This window comes from Lycium barbarum, chromosome 6, assembly GCF_019175385.1.
Source record: "Lycium barbarum isolate Lr01 chromosome 6, ASM1917538v2, whole genome shotgun sequence".
Lineage (NCBI taxonomy): Eukaryota > Viridiplantae > Streptophyta > Magnoliopsida > Solanales > Solanaceae > Lycium > Lycium barbarum.
The window spans coordinates 48,352,897-48,360,251 of record NC_083342.1 but is presented as its reverse complement, the minus strand read 5'-3'; the positions used below and the strand labels follow the sequence as shown (position 1 = coordinate 48,360,251).

General features: G+C 36.9%; 1 pseudogene; it reads left to right on the top strand.

Annotated features, from left to right (window-relative positions):
- The first annotated feature begins 1,375 nt into the window (after positions 1 to 1,375).
- Positions 1,376 to 2,104, top strand: LOC132644019 (secreted RxLR effector protein 161-like; annotated as a pseudogene).
- Positions 2,105 to 7,355: the final 5,251 nt, after the last annotated feature.

Genomic DNA, 7,355 nt, shown 5'->3' with positions numbered 1-7,355 from the left:
TAATACCAATTATGAAGAAGACACCTCATGAGCTCTTGAAAGGTAAGAGGCCAAATATAAGCTACTTTCATTCATTTGTATGCAAGTGCTTCGATGAAGGTATTTTATGTAAGGATAATCTTGGTAAATTTGATCGTCGCATCGATGAAGGTATTTTATGGGTTATGCTTTTATTAGTAGATCATTTAGAGTCTTCAATAAAAGAACCATGACTATTGAAGAATCTATTCACATTATATTTATTGATACTAACTGAAATGTCCAAGACACAAGTACTGTAAATGATGATACAGGAGAAAAGACTTCTGCACCAAAGTCAACTAATGATACTATTGAGTCAACTACTGAGGTACCACCACCTGAAACATCTCAAACTCAGGAAATTAAAGGAAATCCTGCTTAAGAAAAAGTTGACAAAATACTTTTGAGCCTCAACAAATTACCGTCCCACGAGAATGGAGAAGTGAAGCTAGTTTTTCAAACAATTTCAATCTTGGAGATCCAAAAGCAAAAATGCAGACTAGATCTTCTCACAAGCAAATGACGGCGATTGCACTCATATCACAACTAGAGCCTAAAAAAAGTTGATGAAGCTCTAAGTGATGATTCTTGAATCAAAGCTATGCAAGAAGAACTTGATCAATTCGAAAGAAATCAAGTATGGAAATTGGTGGCTAGACCCAAAAATGGTTCCGTCATAGGGACAAAATGGGTCTTCAGAAACAAACTAAATGAAATCGGACAAATTTTCAGAAACAAAGCACGACTTGTAGCCCAAGGCTACTCCCAACAGGAAGGTATTGATTATGATGAAACTTTTTCTCCTGTGGCAAGGCTAGAATCCATTCGCATCTTACTATCATATGCATCTTTTAAACGTTTTAAATTGTTCGAAATGGATGTGAAGAGTGCTTTTCTCAATGGTTTCATTAAAGAAGAAGTGTTCGTAAAACATCCTCCAAGTTTTAAAACCCCTCTTGCCCCGATCATGTGTTTAAGCGAACAGAGGCACTGTACGGACTTAAACAGGCCCCCAAAGCCTGGTATGAGAGACTCAGTTCCTTTTTGTTAGAAAATAACTTTAGAAGAGGTAAAATTGATACCTCTGTTTATTCAAAAATCATCAAATTGCATTTTTGATTACTCAAATATATGTTGATGATATTATCTTTGGAAGTTCTGACCCTCTCGTGTGCAAGAATTTTGCCGATCTTATGAAAGGAGAATTTGAAATGAGAATGATGGGTGAAATTACGTTCTTCCTAGATGCAAATAAAGCAGTTGACTTATGGAACATTTGTAAGCCAAACAAAGTACACAAAGGAACTTATCAAGAAGTTTGGTCTGGAAAAAGGCAAAGGCTTTTGGAACACCTATGAGCCCCTCAACGTGCCTTGAAACAGATGCCCCAGGAAAAGTCGTTGATGAGAAAACCTATCGTGCCATGATAAGATCACTGTTGTATCTTACAGAAAGTCGACCAGATATCATGTTCAGCGTATGTAAATGTGCTAGGTTCCAGTCGGCTCCAAAAGAATCTCATCTTACTGCAGTAAAATGAATTATTCGATATCTCATTGGTACACAGGATATTGGACTATGGTACCTATGCTTTAAATGTTTTGATTTAATTGGTTACTCAGATGTTGATTTTGCAGGAGAAAAAACAGACAAGAAAAGTACGAGTGGTACTTGTCAAATACTGGGAGAGTCTCTCATCTCGTGGCATAGTAAAAAGAAAACGTATGTTGCCTTGTCAACTACTGAGGCTGAATACCTAGCTTTGGGTAGTTGTGGAACACAACTCTTATGGATGATGCATCAATTAATTGATTATGAATTATATTATGACTCTATGCCTATTTTTTTTTGTGATAACACTAGTGCAATTAGTTTATCTAGATATATTGTGCATCACTCTAGGGCAAAGCATATAGATATTAAACATCATTTTATTCGTGATCATGTTGAAAACGGTGATTTTGCATTAGAATTTGTGGACTATGAAAATCAACTTGCTGATATCTTTACCAAGCCCTTGTTAGAAGAAAGATTTTGTTATCTTAGGAATGCTCTAGCAATTACCGCATTTAAAGATTGTTAAAATATTTTCATTATCCATTTTTACTTGGTGTGTTACTTTCCCAAAATTGCCTTATATGCTTTAACTTATTCTTTTCCTTGTGTGTAATATTTCTTTTCCGAAATTATAAAACAACAAAAAGATTTTACTTTCCTTTTACTTACCATGTAAATGTACTTCCTGCATTTTCCATTTACCATCATTACACCTCTTCCCAATAAACGCCTTCAGTCACTTTTCAATCAATTCTCAAAGGTTTTAAGACACCCGCTCATCTTCCCCACTATTCCCTATATCATCTCTCTTCCTCTGATCATTTTCCTTTAACTCCACCTCTCTCCTTAAGGCTAATTTTTTTTTTCACATCCTACTCCAAATATGGTCCGAGTAAAGGGAGAATCCTCTGGTTACCGACGTTTCAGTCGTCGACTACAAAGCCTCACTGAAAATGAAGATCATGTCACCCTCTGACTCATTTGATGATGAGGTTATTGGAAATTATGCCGATAAGAAGTGAAGAGTTCCTCCCTCCTCAAAGGAAAGAGCTCTTAAGAAGACAAACAGAGGCATGTGATGAGTTTGGCCCAGAAGACATGCAGTTATTTTAGGGATCTGCTGAAAAGGTCAGGTATAACTTGTTCCAGAAACGTCGTATATAGCCATAGGTAGACTTATTAGCCTTGAACAACTTAAAGATTCTCACAACAATGTTAGTTCCTTCTTTAAAGCCCAAAAACTCACTCTTATTTTTGTGCTTTGTGAACCCGAAGTTTATGAAGAACCTGTCACAATGTTTTATGAAAATATTAGAATCTCAAAGGATAGTGGAGAAGTTGAGACCCTTGTGATGGGCACAAGGATTGTGGTTAATGAATTCTTGTTTGAAAAAGTGTTTGGTGTTAAATTTGTTGGAAAAATTGAGTACATGCGGGTTGTGTCACGACCCAACCCCGTAGGCCGCGACTAGTGTCCGTGCTGGACACCCGGACGTACCCCTTAACCCAAACCGGCATATTAGCAGAATATATAAATATAAAAGTCAAATGGCGTCACTAACTATCACAGATGAACAGATATAGCACGTGGAAGCCGATAAGGCTATCACAGATCATATCAACCCAAAACATATACAGAACCTATATGTATGTCTACAGACCTCTACGAGTAATAACAGAATCATAAGACGGGACAGGGCCCCGTCATACCCCTGAACAACATATATATGTACAATAGCAAAAGACTGAACCAAAACGTAGAGTAAAATCCTAAGCGGGCGGATCAGCAAATCGGTCGTCTGTACCTGCGCGGCATGAAACGCAGCCCCCGAAGAAAGGGGGGTCAGTACGGAATATGTACTGAATATGTAAAGCCTAGAGTACAGTAATAAAATCATAACCAGAACGGAACGTGTAGAAAATGAGTGTAATATCCAGAATATCAAATGCATATTTGCAAAACATAAATAGTGTATGCAAAAACATATGCCATATCCAGCCCCTGTCAAGGAACTCGGTGAACAGAACGTGGTCGCCACCCCGACACTGGCGCCACAACACATCATACTCCAGAGTAGGGAATAACTCCGTAACATATCATATCATATCATATCATATCAGATGGTCATATCGTATCATATCATATCGTATCAGAATATGTGTACATGGCACAGCATACTCCACAACCCATGTACATGTATACCAGCCCCCTCACATCGAGGCACGGCGAACAATGTAGTGGAATACGCTTGATAACATATCCTGGCCCGGGCTCAGTAAAGGAAGCATTGAGGCGTCCACGAGTGGAGTAGTGAGAAACTAAATGCAATGTAAAATACAATACATTTACAAAGACTCGATAGAACATATCGAATAACAAGTCGTAATAATGAAATCGGACTATAATCATAGTAGGCGTATTTCGGATGTCATAGTGAATTACGTAGAAATAATCTTTCTGGGATCGTTTCCATGTTCCAAAATAGTTTATAAGACTCAACGGAATATTTGAAACAATTGTCGTTTAGTAGTTAGAAGAATAGTTAAAACTTTTCCTTTAATATCGCCCGAAAATAAGACAATAATACAATAGGAGATGAATCGGGAATAATGGGTCCACCTCGGGTCAACTGAGATGGCGTACACAAATTACGTATATCGAGCTTTTGAAGTTCGGAACCTTCTAAAAATATTCCACAAGCCATATTTAGAAATTCAAGTAACAAACATATTAGGTAGCTTTCAAATATCATTATGGATCAAACCAAATGGAGACTTTGGAACCATATATACGTACCAAAATATTTATCAAAGACTTACGTTATATCAATTTTCTTTCGAACACATTCGGAAATATACCAACGAGGACTTTCGAACATCATATATACATATCAAACCGCATGGAATACTTACGGAAATCAAAGACATCGGCCATCCTAGTGGCGCTAAGAATAGAATTTTCTTTAGAAGCATACGTATACATTATTTGTTCATTCCATAATGGTCATGCCAAAAGAAGGGAAGGTAAGCTCTACATACCTTAACTTGCACATCTAAGGATGTTCTTCAAATTCTTGTCAAGATTTTTACTTGAATTGCCTCCCAAAAGCAAATTGGCCAAGAGCTCAAAAATATTTATCCATGGCCATTCTTAGCTCCATCCAAGGTGAATGCTTAGCAAGTGAAAATATGGTGTCGTTTTTGTTTTGGCTAACAATAATGAAATATATGGTATAAATATACAACACCACCTGTAGTAATACCCATTAAGACAAAGTGCTGATTCATATGAAAATAAAACAACACGTGGCCAGCAAGAAACTTATCTTTTGGGATTTTAATTAATCCAACTTTTATATTCTACTGATGGAGAGATTGAAATTTTTTGTTGTCTTTTTTGTGGGACAAAATCTGATCTTATGGCCCACTTAATGGATCCTATACATGGCCATAGTCATATATATTTTGTGTTTACCAAGACACCTTGGGTACATAATATTCCTTATACGTATCCACTTTATTTCTTAATTACATCCCATTGTCTCCTACTACAATTGGTTGTTAAGGTTTTGCTCCCAATTCACTTAAATATTAATCACTTTTAACTTAATTCATATACTCATTATCTTAATCATGTCGTATAACATAATTTCCGTCCATAACAACGTTTACATAACCCACAAAACAGTCCAACAAACAACCCATGAGCCAACAACAACATCAAATAAAATTTACGGTATAATTTTCGTATCTCTCGTCCCACGATTTAGCTATGACTTCAATGAATTTAAATATACTTAGAAGAGGATAATTCTTACCTCATATGTCAAGAAATTATATTTTTTTCACCTTACTTCAGTTCGAAGAAATCTCCAATCCGCCTAAAATAGAATAAAACATGTTGATGCTTGCCAAAAGAATTCACGTTGCTGGTTTAAAATACTCCATGTGAATATGTAATTTCATATGAGAATGAATCTCGTGCCAGAAGGTTGCTGCCCCAATTCCATATGATTTTTCTTTCCACAAGAGAAATAATGTTTTGCTTTATTCTTTAGAAAGAAAGAAAATGCACTGTACGTTGCTCCTCTCTCAAAATTGAAATCTGAAATTTCCTTTACCTTCAGTAGGATATATAAGAAAAATAGGTGAGCAAACTTACCTTTATGGCAGTGGGGCCCACCCAATTAGTCTTTGTGTTTTGCAACAAGTCTAGATAGATACATATAGGTGGTAATAGTCATCACTTTCTCTTCAGCCCATGCACCCACGTGGACTAGTGCTGCCACATTAAGCCACTAGTTCATTAATTATTCCCACTAAAAACTAATTTAATAATTTACCCAAGTAATTAATATCTTGATCTCAATTCACTTAAATAATGACCATTTTTAATACACTCAATTTGCTCATTGTCATGACCATGTGATATAACACTAGTCCATAACCTCATTTGCCATACATAAAATATTATTTTCAATCATTGTCGTCACACTTTTTCGTCTTAAATCATTTCGGGACTTCATTCCTTGTATACACCGAGTTCTTGATTTTCATTCTTGGATATGATCGAATTTTTCCGGACTCGGGTAAATTTTCTCATGTTGGACGATTAAATGTTCCTGGTCCAAAAATACAGGATGTCATAGCTTGGACCCTATTTCATTCAAATAAATTTTTGAACCTCAACGAAACTTATTTTCTTAGATTTGTTTAACTTCAAATCCTTACGGTACATGTGTACCATCACTTTAACCACCTAAAAGCTTGGGGGATAACCTCGTGTCCATTACTAATATCATTTAACTCGCACGCTTTCCGACGTACGAAAATACGGGATGTAACAGGTTGGGTGGCCCGAGAATTTTGAAGTGTCGCTTGACGAAGCCAGGGCATTTGTGTCTGAGCCCGGGGCTGACTTACCTGATTTTGGTCCCTCTAGTCATGGCCCACATTGCTGCTACTACATTGTTTCCTAGGGTTGGATCCTTGAGTTCTATCACAAACTTTCACGACCCAACCTACGGGCCATGCGGGCACCTACGATATTACTACTTAGTAGGCGAACTCTTACCAACCAACCCAATATCCAACGCATTGTTATTCCCAGTAATACAATTAATATACATAATTTGACAATACAATTTCATAAGAATTCGGTTATCGTTACAAGTAAATTGAAAAATCCCCGGTATCTAGTCTAGATAGGTACAAGAGCTCCTATTACACAAGGATAAAACAAGATAATCGACACAGCCTCTGCCTGGAATGAGATGAGCAAGGCTGTAGGAAGATGTCTGGTAATCCACTAAGAGAAACTTCAAGTAATAACCTGCAACACATCTACACTCAAAAGAATGTAGCAAGAGTAGTATCAGTACACCACACGTACTTGTAAGCATCATAGGTCGACTAAGATTAGTTCACGCAACACAATATAAAATCAATAAGATAAACAGATAAGTCAACGTTCGCCTCAACATTCCCAATATAACACTACTCGGGTACGAACTCACCTCCCTAACTCCTGACTATTCCGGTTCTCTTATTTCCACAGTATTACCAGTTATCCGACTAGTCAAGTTTAGTCATATTTTGTACTTCCTTTAGGGCCAAATAACTAAGTCTTATCTCGTTGTTACACTAACGTCTACTTTTTGATTTTTAGCCTTAGAGCTTTCTATCCAGTTTACTCGCTAGGGTATGATGCATCCATGGAACATACTCATCACTCGTCCCCCACACACTCTGACTCTCCAAATCCATCACATTAAACA